We start from the raw sequence: 12,149 nt of genomic DNA, 5'->3' as shown, positions 1-12,149 counted from the left end.
AAATCTCACTGCTTTTTATAATTCACAACTTTCTAGGTCAGGAATTAACAACTTTTCAAAAGGGGTTTCCAGAGATTGGCTTTATTCACAATCAGATTCTCACAAGTTTGGGGATATATTTGCACCAGGTTTTTAAGGCTGAGGTGGCTGATTCTCTTACTCTTTGAGATGGGAGTAAATTGTGAAGACTCCCACAACTGGATATAAGTTTACTACACTTGGCAATTTTTCTCCCTCTTTGGAGAAAAAGAAATTCTAAAATAAGGCAGGAGAACTTGTATAGATAATTATGCAGATAAATATGAAAATGTTATGCTGGAGATCTGCTATGGGATTATGTTCATTTGGTACAGAATTGGACATGGCAGGAGAGAATGATCACGGAACTTTCCCTTTAGTCTTTCTTGAAACCAGAGGTCCAATCATCAGAACCAAACAAAGCTAGATAAAACCAATCTGTTTTTTTCAGGAAGGTCTCCAAAGTGAGGCAAGGCTGCCTCAGGCAGGAATCTCCCACAAAACTAGTTAGGCCAGCACCTAGAAGCTCTTGCATTTTAACAATTTGTTTCACCAATTGAGCCCAAGTACATTTTCTCTCATCAGAAGAGTCCTCAACCTTTATATTGCCATCTGTGCTTGTCAGGTTTGATCTAGGTCAAGGTTATTGGACGTGAATGTGGGCAGTCATTTCCCTTGATTGTCCAGACCAAATTCTACCCAGTAGTAGTTCCCACCTTGCACTTAATTTTAAGAATCCCGGATATAGGTCCTTGGTTAGCCTTCATCCCACTTCATTAGCACAGATAAAGCTAAGAAGCCAAGGAATAGGATCATAGATCTTAGAACTTAGATCATCTAGTCCAGTATTTTACAGATGAAGCAGTCCTAGGTGGGGTGAATCGAGAGGTCCCCTTTTTCTCTGAATCAGCAGTTGAAAGGGACTTAAGTCCAGTTTATGCCTAAACAAGAATCTGCTTATAATTTCCCAACAAGTTTTCATCCAGCTTTCACTTAAAGACCTTATGTAAAGGAGAACCTTCTACCTCCGAAGGCATCCCGTTTCACTTTGGGCATCACTCCCAGACCTAAATCTACCTCTGCAGCTACGGCCAACCAAGATCAGTCCAATCCTATATAATAACCCTTAAAATACTAGAAGTCAGTTATTTTCTCTACTCCCCTCGCCACCCCAATCTTTTCCAAGTTAATCACGGTTTCTGAGACCAATTCTCATAGTTTGAAATCAAGGCCCTTTATTCCATTCGGTCCAACTAAACATGTAAGTGGTTACTACATAGTGGTTCCTAGGGATTTTTTTTTTAAAGTCTTAACTACAATGAACTACATGTATACCACATGTATACAAATATGATTTAGTACAAATCACATCAAGTTAATTTGAGGAGGATGAGGTGGTTAACTGGGTCAGGAAAAGTTTAAAATGTGACACTTGGTTTTTTTTCCATGAAGATAGGCAAAGTACAAGAGAGATGAGGGATTCAGAACATCTAGTCCTTCAGACTGACTGGAGTGGTATGTGTAAAGGGAGGTAATAACTCCTTAAAAGTGGACATGGTGGTGGAGAAGAGGGTGTTATGTCCAGGGGGAGTGAGGATTTACTGAAGGTTTTTTGAGCAAGTCAGTAATGTGGTCAGACCCGTACATAGGAATACATTATTTTGGCAGGTGGGTAAAATTAGCACAGGAGAGATTTTTTTAAATTAAAGGAGAAATAGAATGGAGACTAAAAAATGAAAGAAATGATTAATAAACAGATTTTTTTTAAAAAAAGACTAATAAAATTGATAAACCTTTAGTTTTCAAATGATTAAAAAGACTGAAAATCAGATCAACACAATAAGAAATGTAAATGGAAAGAATAATCATGAAATCAAAAGTGAATGTAGCAAAATTATAAAGAATAAATATGACCTGAAAGAAAAGATATGAGAGGGTACTCCTAACTCCATGCCTTTGCGAAGAGGAGTGGTCTGCAAGTGTTGCACACAATGCCCATCCTTCAGACTTATTTTAGTTTTGCCAATTTTCCCCTTGTTATTTTTTTCTTTAAAAAAACACTTTCAAGCATTACAAATGCTTAGGTTCCTTAAGAGGCAACCCAATTAGGTGAATCCTTAATAAACTTTGTTTTATTTGGCTTTAAAAAAAAAACTATTATATGAGATGACTCTTTGGGAGAGAGAGGAGACACATTGGGGAAAATCAAAATAATGTGGAGAAATTTTTTTAAACTATCAATAAAAACATTTAAAAAGAAAAAGCATTAGTGTCTATAGCACTCTTCCTGGAACAAACGAAACAAAAATTGGATACTTCTTCCCTGGAGTTCCTTTTGAGGGGAGCTCAGAGACAGAACAAGTCTATCACCCTTCAAGTTAACCCTTATAAGATTATTGACTCTCTTTTTAAGTTATTTGCTGAGGAGTTCACTATCCCAGTGAGGGTGTCTTCAGATAAGACCCATAATTGACAGTACAGTCCCCTTAAGTAATTTTTCCATTTATTAACTCAACAGATATTTGTAAAGGGTCTCCTATATGCAAGGCATTTTATTAAGTGAAGGATAAGATCCAAAATTGAAACTTGCCTGCTCTCAAGGAATGTATAAGCCGGTCCTAAATCTTAAATATTCTCTACCATTTGGTCAGGTAGCATTTATATACTTTATCACATAAAAGATGGGTCTCAGATTATCTCTGTGTAGCACCCCTCTCCCAAAAGATTTACACATGCTTAGATGGAGCCTACTGGTCAGTATGGAAATTTTGCTTGTTACAACACACCTACATAGACAATGCTACATCTAAATATATGGAAAGCTAATCTGAAGGCTTTCAGATCCATGTGGTTGACATGAAATGCATTCATTCCTTGAGACTATGAGTCCCATGTCCCAAAGAAGCACAAAGGAATTTCCTCAGTCAAGGGGCTTAATTTCTTTGGCCAATCTAGTGTTAGAACGTATTGTGCTATTAGTTTGGGAAATGATGAGTTTTCTGTAACAGACCCCAACTCCAGTCCAATACTGAGTTCTTACATAAAGTTGATTTATATTCACTTGGATGGATAAGAGAGAGCAGAGGTTGGAAGCAGAGAGAGCAATTAGAGGTTTTGAGATTATTTGATTCTATGGGTGGAGGGAGAATTGGGTTCCTTGCGTATGTCTATAACCTAGAAGGCATGGTATTCAAGAAAGATGCCATATGTCAAGTAGCCAAAATTTGCTGGCTAGAGCCTGAATAGCCAATTTAATCTCAAGTGCCAGTGGGACAAAGAAGGAAAGATCTCTGATGACTAAGACCAGGAGGATCACTAAGGACTACTTTTGGGGTCACTTTCAGAACTCCCTTATCAACTTAGGAAACAATAACTCTTTCACAACTGTTTTCCCTAGGAGAGTTGGGGTTTTACCAATATGTTTTCTGATAAAAGTAAATCATTGTACAATGTAAGAAGAGTCTTAAAGAAGGAGCTCAATTCAATAAATCAACAAGTATTAATTAAGCATCTACCATGGGGCCAGGAACTATGCGAAACCCTAGAGATACAAGGAAAAAAATGTCATCTTTCCAAATTTAGTGTGTAAGTTGAAATCTTAGGGTTTTGTTACATTTCTCTTCTTATTAATGATTTGGTGAGTTTTAAATAATTGTGAATGCCACTCTTCTTTTGAGACATGTTTGTTCATATCTTTTCACCACTTCTCTGTTGCAGAATGGCATATACATATGTGTGTGTGCACACGTGTGTGTATGTGTGTGTTTTGTATCCCCTGTTTGGTTAAGAATATATCTCCTGCCCATAGCAGTAAGAAGTATGTTTTGATCTGTTTTTCTTCTAATTTTTAAAAAATAGTGTGATAATAATACTAAGATCACATATCCATTTAGAATATATTGTGGAATATGGTCTAAGATTAAGATGTTGGTCTAATCCTAAATTCTGCCAAACTGCTTTCTAGTTTTCCTAGCAGTTTTTATCAAATAGGGAGCTCTTTCCTAGGTATTAGGTGTTTTCTGCTTTTGTCAAACGCTGGTTTATTGACTTCCATTGTTCAAATTATACAAATTTGCATACCTTCCAGTGTTTCTCTTGGCCATTTCAAAATGTCTAATCATTACTGATCTTTTCTTCAGGAATGCTTGGAATTCTTCTATTCCATTAAAGTTCTATTGAGATGGCTTGTAAACTTTTACCTCTTGCCTTTTGGATATCATTGCAAGCTTTCCTCTTGTTTTAAGAAGCAACTACTAAGTCTCATGTAATCTTTATTGGAGTTCCTTGGTATTAGAACTCTTTCTTTCTGGCTATATGGTGCATTTTTTCTTTCATCTGGAAGTTCTAGATTTTGGATAGGCTATTCCTGGAGGTTTCCAGGGCATATCTGTAAATGACCAGTAGATGTTTACCCCCACTTTCCCCTCTAGTTCTAAAAGTTCTAGGCAATTTTCATTTGTAATTTCCAGAAACAGGGTATCCAGACTTTTTTTTCTGATAATTTTTGGGGAGTCCAATAACACTTTTTAAAATTTTTTTTAAATTTTATTTATTTCAGTGTTCTACAATCACTTCCATATATCTTAGACTTTTCTCCTCCCTCCCCCACTTTCTCCCTATCTTTCCACTCTTTCCCTGAGATAGCATACAGTTTTATATAGGTTCTACACATGCATTCCTATTAAATACATTTTCACCTTAGGTTGCATAGAAGAACTAAAATGAATGGGAGAAATCATAAAACAAACCAAAACATAATACAAAAGAAAATGATCTTCTTTATCCTGCAGTGGAATTCCATAGTTCTTTCCCTGGATATGGAAGGCATTTTGCCTTAAGAGACCATTGGGAAATATTTAAGTCCTTGCATTGCAATGAAGCACTAAGTCTACCAAAGAAATTCCTTGCACACTGTGGTTGTTGCTGTGTACATAGTTCTCCTGGTTCTGCTCCTTTCACTCAGCATCAGATCATATAAGTCTTTCCAGGCCTCTCTGAAGTCTTTCTGTTCATCATTTCTTATGGCACAATACTACTCCATTACATTCATACACAATTTATTCAGTCATTCCTCAATTGATGGGCATCCCCTTCATTTCCAGTTTTTGGCCACCACAAAGAGAGCTGCTATAAATATTTTTGTACATGTGGGACCCTTTCCCATTTTTATGATCTCTTGGGGATACAGTCCTAGAAGCACTATTGCTGGATTAAAGGGTATGCACATTTTTGTAGCCCTTTGGACATAATTCCAAATTGCTCTCCAGAATGGCTGGTTCAGCTCACAACTCCACCAACAATGAATTAGTGTTCCAACTCTCCCACATCTTCTCCAACATTTATCATCTTCCTGTTTTGTCATCTTAGCCAATCTGAGAGGTGTGATGTGGTACCTCAGAGTTGTTCTGATTTGCATGAGACTCCAATAATACTTAAGATTCTCTTCTTGATCCGTTTTTCAGGACAGATTTTCTTCTGTTTGGTTTTTTTTTTTGTCTGTTTGTTTCGATATTGCTTGTTTTGTTGAATCATTATTTTTTGTGTGGTCCATTCAATGAACCAGAATTGTAAGCTAGGCCTACCAGGGATTGAATATAATGAGCCAGACCAGGCTCCATCTTTAAAGGATTCCAGGGCTCTGTCTGGGGACTTCCTCTTGTCACTGGGCTCTTGTTGTTGGCTCCACTTGGGCTCTTCCACCACTTGTGCTGAGCTGCCACCCCATAGGACAGGCCTGGATTTTGCAAAGGGCCTTTCTCCTTCAGCCTAGCTGAGGCCACTAGTGAACAAATAAAACCTTCATTAAATGTCCTGAGGCTAGGTGTGTTGAGTCCATCAGCACTGGGCTAGCTTCAGGCTTGGTTTACATTTTGTATCAAATGAGATATTTCTAAAGTCCTTAGCCCCCTGCCTGGCACGCAGGAAGTGCTGTATAAATGCTTGTTCCCTTTCCCTGTCCTTTCCAGGAATGCAATGCTGAACTGCCCAAAATGCCTCAAGTTGCTCCTTCAAGCAGGAAGGGCTCTCAACCAGCTGGGCAATTTGTCTATCCTAGGAACTCCACGGGAGGATCTGCACAGAACTCTGACGGTCCCTCTGTAGAATTTTGGATTGGATGTGGAAGCACAGAAGTGACTCCTTCCGTAAACTAATAATGTGGTACATTAATGTGGTGTGGTAGCACCAGTGGAGTGCTTTCAGAGATATGGAGTCCTCAGTGTTGTAACATGCCACCATCTTCCCACGATCCCCCACCACTTCATTTTATTTTTTAAAACAAAAAATTGATTAAAAATTTTTGTATCAACTTTGCTTTTTAGCGTAGCTCTTTTCTGCCTCCACTCAGAGAAACTTTCCTCATAACAAAGAATAAAAAAGAGAAGAAAAAAGTGTTTTAGCAAAACTAACCAACATGTCAAGTTTGACAGTACATACAAATGCACTCATAGTCCTCCACTTCTGTGAGGAGAGAGGGAGGTATCCTCCTTCATCTTAAGACATTGTCAACACAATTATTTTCTATGGAAAATAAATTGCATCATCAAGAGACAGCACTTAATAATGAACCCCTGTCCATGATGGTGGACTGACCTCACAGTCAGAAAGATCCAAGTTCAATTTCTACTTCTGACATAGATTTCATCGGGCATCTTTGGGGAGTTATCAAACTCTTCCCTGCCCCCAGGAAACTCTGAGTCTATAAATTGCTGAGATGGTACAGGACTAAATTGTGAGGGGAATGCCAATAAAACAGTAGGTCCAAGTTTTTTAAAAATCTCACAACTATTCACCATCTTATGTGCTGATTCATTCAAAGACCAATATTAATGGAAGTTTGTGACAGGTTCATGGCATTGGGTTGGTTTTATTGCCAATATACATGTCCATGTTGATACCTACTTCCTATGTGTCAGTGTTGGTGGCAATTTGTTTGCTTAAGTCCAAAGAGCTGGAAGAAGTTAAAGAAGAAAGCATTTAATAAGTGCTTTTAAGAAATGATAAACTCTGAAGGACTCAGCATTGGTCAGTTGGCTTCATGTTAGGGGCTATGCCACCTAACTGATTCATTATTTCAGTCACCTGTTATGTGATTCATCAAACTTTTCATCTGAAGGGAAAGTGAAATAGACACAGATTGGATCACAGAATATTAAAGTTAGCAAGGACTCAATGATTATTTAGTATTTCAAACACACACACACACACACACACACACACACACACACACACACACACACACACACCAACATCCAATCTCTGCTTAAAAATCTCTCTGGGTGATGGGGAATTTATTATCTCAGATGGCAGTTCATCCTATTTGTTTAATTGAAACTTCATTCCATGTAAATTTTGCCCACTGGGGCACTGGTCCATGATTTGGTCCAGTATCTCCCAGGACTACACTGAATTGGATAAAACTCATTTTAAACAGATAATTCATATTACTAAGTTATGTTGGAATATATTGACAATTTTAATAGCAAATCTGCTTGCAGGGTAACATTTTGCTTTGTTTTTCCTCAGTAAGAATTCTGAAGATAATTCTTGAAACATCACTTTTCCTTTTTTATGCATTTTATTCTTTTCAATATGAAAAACCATTATACAGAAGTGTTCTTAAAGGACATGAAATACACAAGAATCACAAATCCAGGGAGTAGCATACGATGAAACAATAGTCTGTACATTTTTAATATTGTGTCTCCTTTTTTAACAACTTGAAACAAATGAGATTTGTTACAAAGAAGTTACAAAGTGCTGCATTATGTTTGTACAGATTGCAACCTAAAAACCATGCTGTAAGTAGGGAATTGTTGTAATAAAGTTCGAAATGATACCAAAGTCCAAAACACATCACAACAGGGCTGAAGAATTTTAGTTAAAAGATGTTCATAATTGGTTTACTCATCTCAAAACAAAGTTAGAACTTTTTTTCTATTAAAAATTGGAGAAAAGTTTCTTTTGGTTAAAAACAAAAGTGATAAAAAACACTTCTAATAATAACCATATAATTTCTAGAGCAATAGAAAACAAGCACTTAGAGACCTCTTTATCTTCACTGATCCCACTAGTATTTTAAGATCACAATAAATTATTACAAGGGTGTTATCTGTCATGTGTTTTTGTTTTATGTTTCCTAAAATAGGAGTGCCATTAGGTAGAGCCAGAAATATGAAACATATAAACCTGTTATTTCTTTTTTAAAAAAACTAACCATTGTTATTGAACAATAATTTCAATCTTTCAAAAACTCATGATTCCAGTGATGTGGGTAAACATCAGGGAAGACTTCCCCCCTCCCCCTTTCATGCCTTAGGACATAATTCCATGAATTTTTTAAATCAAAATTCATCACTTGACAGACATTTAGACAGTTTCAATCAAGTTCTTGTTAGTTTAATCTTAATTATCTGAAGTCACTAATGTAATCCTTCATTATTAAGAGTTCATTTGCTGATGAACCCTTCTGAATGTAGCTAGCCTGGTCCTTGAGTGGCAGTCTTGAATGGCAGGGAAGTACTCAGAGCCTTTCTAGTTTGAGAGAAGCTGCTAGATCCACTTCTGAATCACTGGCATAGCCATCAACAGTCTAGGGTCAACTCCACCAAGATGAAGCACTGGAGGACGACTTTACACAATATAATATTAAACCTAATATAAATTACATATCAGCTTTTAAAAACTGTGTGGTGAAAATACTTTTATCTCTTCATTTACAAACCTAGTCAAGTTTTCCTTTTCAACATTATTTTTAAATAGTTCACTCTGGAATAATTATTCTGGAGGAAAGGAAGAAAAGTTTTTTTGCTAAAAACTTCAACATTCCTAAATCCAAGAACTATACCAAAATTTTGTTTTAAAGGTTTCTAATTGATAGGGACCACTGTATAGGTGACTCAAAAATCGCAGTTTTAAACTATTAAAGCTTAATAATTTTTCAAAGACTTTTGAGCTACCCTGCACTTATATTAAACCTCCTTTGAATAGAAAAAGGCACATAAGATCTTTTTTGTAGAAATGCCACCTGGATGTAATTAATCACTTTCTGTTTTTGCTGATGGATGAAGAAGCAAAAAAATGCTAAGGGCAGGGAACTAGGGAGGAGATGCAATTCTTTCACACCACCACCAGTTTCCTGTCAAAATACCCTTGGCTAGGGAGCTTAGAGCTATCAGCTAAAAGATGCTATGGGAACACTGGATGCCTGGTTGGCACTATACCCATCTACTGTGACCGTAGATGAGTCCCAAGAAGCATGTCACTTTAAGACAATAATTCGGTCACAATTACTCTTCACATGGTCAGAGCATATCTTAATCACAAACACAGCAACTAAAAGGAAATAACAGATTCTTGAGTACTAAGCTGGCATATCTAACTATAGTGTGGTGGAGGGCAACATCATTACAACCTAAAATATTAACAGCTAAGTAAAACCAGAAAATAACACCTGTTTAAGCGTACTTTAATAACCCTTGAAAATCATTCATCTCCAAATTTATACTTCTCTAAGTGAAATGCAAATGCAAGTTCAATACATGTGACTAAATGAAATAGTAACATAGGGAAAACTGACTATAAAGATGGTCAAAACGATACCTCATTTGCAGGGCTGGCCTTAACAATGATGGATTAAATTAGTGGCTTTCAATAATGATTATATTAACAAGCACTTGATTGTCATTGGCTAAAGACTTTCATTTTCTACATTTTGACCAGCAAACCACATTTAGAAATGTGTGTGGTTCCAAAATTCATTTATAATTCTTAGGACTGGGTCCTCATTAGCCAGTCCATCCCTGCTTTATCCCACAGTCCTACCCTCCCACCCCACCATTACACTTCAGTCAACAGTCAATCTACAAGAGAAATTCCAAAATATAGAAAAATATAGAATTTGAGGGATGGGAATTGGGTACAAAGCCACTTTGGGATTTAGCTATTTATTGTGGCTAAAACTTTTTCAAGTGTAACTTGAAAATACAGGGAGTGAATACAGGAAGACTATTACAAATGTGGGAGATGAAAAATGGCTTGGGGGAAGGAGACAACAATGAACCCAGGTTGTAGGACCTTGAACAGTTAGTAATTCTGCATCCCTGAGCCAGCTCCTTCCCTACTACCAAGGGTAGTGTTATCATACTACTACAAAGTGAAATCTAACCACATTCCTATCCAGGAAAAAGGAGGGTTGAAAGAAGAAAGAGAGGCAAAGACGGGGTAGGTACAACACAAGCTCTCTTCCAGGGGCCCTGGGGTGAGGAGGAATGGCCCAAGGACAGGTATGAAACTTTTTACTTAAGAAATATCAAATTTGTATTCCCTCTGTGCCAATATATATCTCCCTTACATAAAGAGATTTCTTTGAGGTACATAGTTGTATGTCTAGAAAAAATATCTAAGTTAAACAAAAAGACATTTGAACCATTATAGCAGGTATTGGGCTCCTTGAGAAACTGTGGGCATTTTTAAGTCACTGCTATGTGGACACAACAAAGTCTTCTGAATGAGAAATTCTTATCAGCCAACTAGATGGTAAAAAGATGTTGTCCTTTTGGAATAGTATGTGCTACACTGCAACATCTTAATGCCTGTGCAATTTATTTAATGTAAATTTATGTTTTCCAAAAGACTGTGTTGGTGACTTGAGGTATGTGTACATAAATATATATATATATACACACATACAGATAAAGAGATATTGAGAGGAAGATACTTCTTGCTGATGATCATAAAACATTTTTTTATTTTGCAGGGAAAAGATGAGGTGGGATTTGGAACTGCTGGATTTGGATTAAATAATAAACCAGGTTTGTATAAATTTCCACCAGATGTGCACTTTGAAGGGATGTCTAATATCCCACAGAGCAGCTTTGAGTACAATGAGTGAAAGATGTCTCCCGTACAGGATAGGAGAAAGCAGGCTCCAAGCAACATCTCTTTCTTGTTCACCTACTATGTTCCTAACACTGTGTTAGGTGCTAGGGGAGAAAAAGGAAGGGTATGATCCCTTACACAAAGATATCTAAATTAAAATCTTATCATCTATAGATTCATCATTAGTATAAGTAAACAACATGGGGAAGAGGAGAAGGCAAGGTTGGGGTGGGTAGATGGGTAGAGACATTGTCTTTCACTATTCTAATGGACTAGGAGCCACCTAAACAACATAACCCTCAAATAGTTTAGATGGGGTAAAGCAACTTATGCACTTTACTGTATCTACAATCATGAGTCTCTTTCAGAGTCACTCAAGAATGTTTCCTTAGAATACCTTGAGTACCAACAGCCTTCAAGCACCACTAGCCCTACAAAAACAAAAACATAAAACCCACATTCCAATTTATAAAACTTTTCATCATCACCAGCACTTTTAATTTAAAAAAAATAAAAAAGGAATTTTATTAAGAACACTGTATATTGTATTCAAATGCAGTTATGACAGACAAGTTAAGTAAAGGCAGAGAATTCATCCTCAGATGTTATTGCTTTAGAACAGGCAAAACATCCCAATTTTTTATAGCATACAATTTGTTATTGGCTTAAAATAGTGTATGTCAAACATAGTATTTTCTATAAATGTATTTTAAACCAATAAATAATGTGCAATGTCTATCCACTGTAGCAACAGGTTTCCATCTCAATGAGGTTTGGATTTAAAGTAGCAATTCTGACATCTGAAGCAGTTAAATAGAGAATCTATAATAGGACTTACCACTGCATTAGAGAGTTTTGCCTGTAGGTTCTGTATAATCACTTATCAAAAAGTCCCTTTATTTTATGTTCTTTCATCCTAATGGTATTTTTGACTGGAAAATCCAATAAGGATGGAGTATCATTTAAAAAGAACTAGCCGATAAGGGCTTATGATTGTTTTTTTCTCTATAGATACTTCTTAAAGAAGCTTGATTCCAAAACTGAGGTCTAATTTCTAAATTGTACTAATTATTGCTATATCATCTCTTTTAAGAAGAGTGCAGGTGACAAGGTCAAGGCTTGGTGTTGGTTCTCATTAACTTCTTATAGAACTGCCTTCCCCCCTAGACCCCTACTCAGATTTGAGATTATGTTGAGGAGATATCAGGGGAATTGTTGAGGGAGGACAAAATGATTCCTTAGCAGAAGGACCA

This window comes from Notamacropus eugenii, chromosome 4 (assembly GCF_028372415.1).
Source record: "Notamacropus eugenii isolate mMacEug1 chromosome 4, mMacEug1.pri_v2, whole genome shotgun sequence".
Taxonomy (NCBI): Eukaryota; Metazoa; Chordata; class Mammalia; order Diprotodontia; family Macropodidae; genus Notamacropus; species Notamacropus eugenii.
This window is presented reverse-complemented; position numbering follows the sequence as displayed.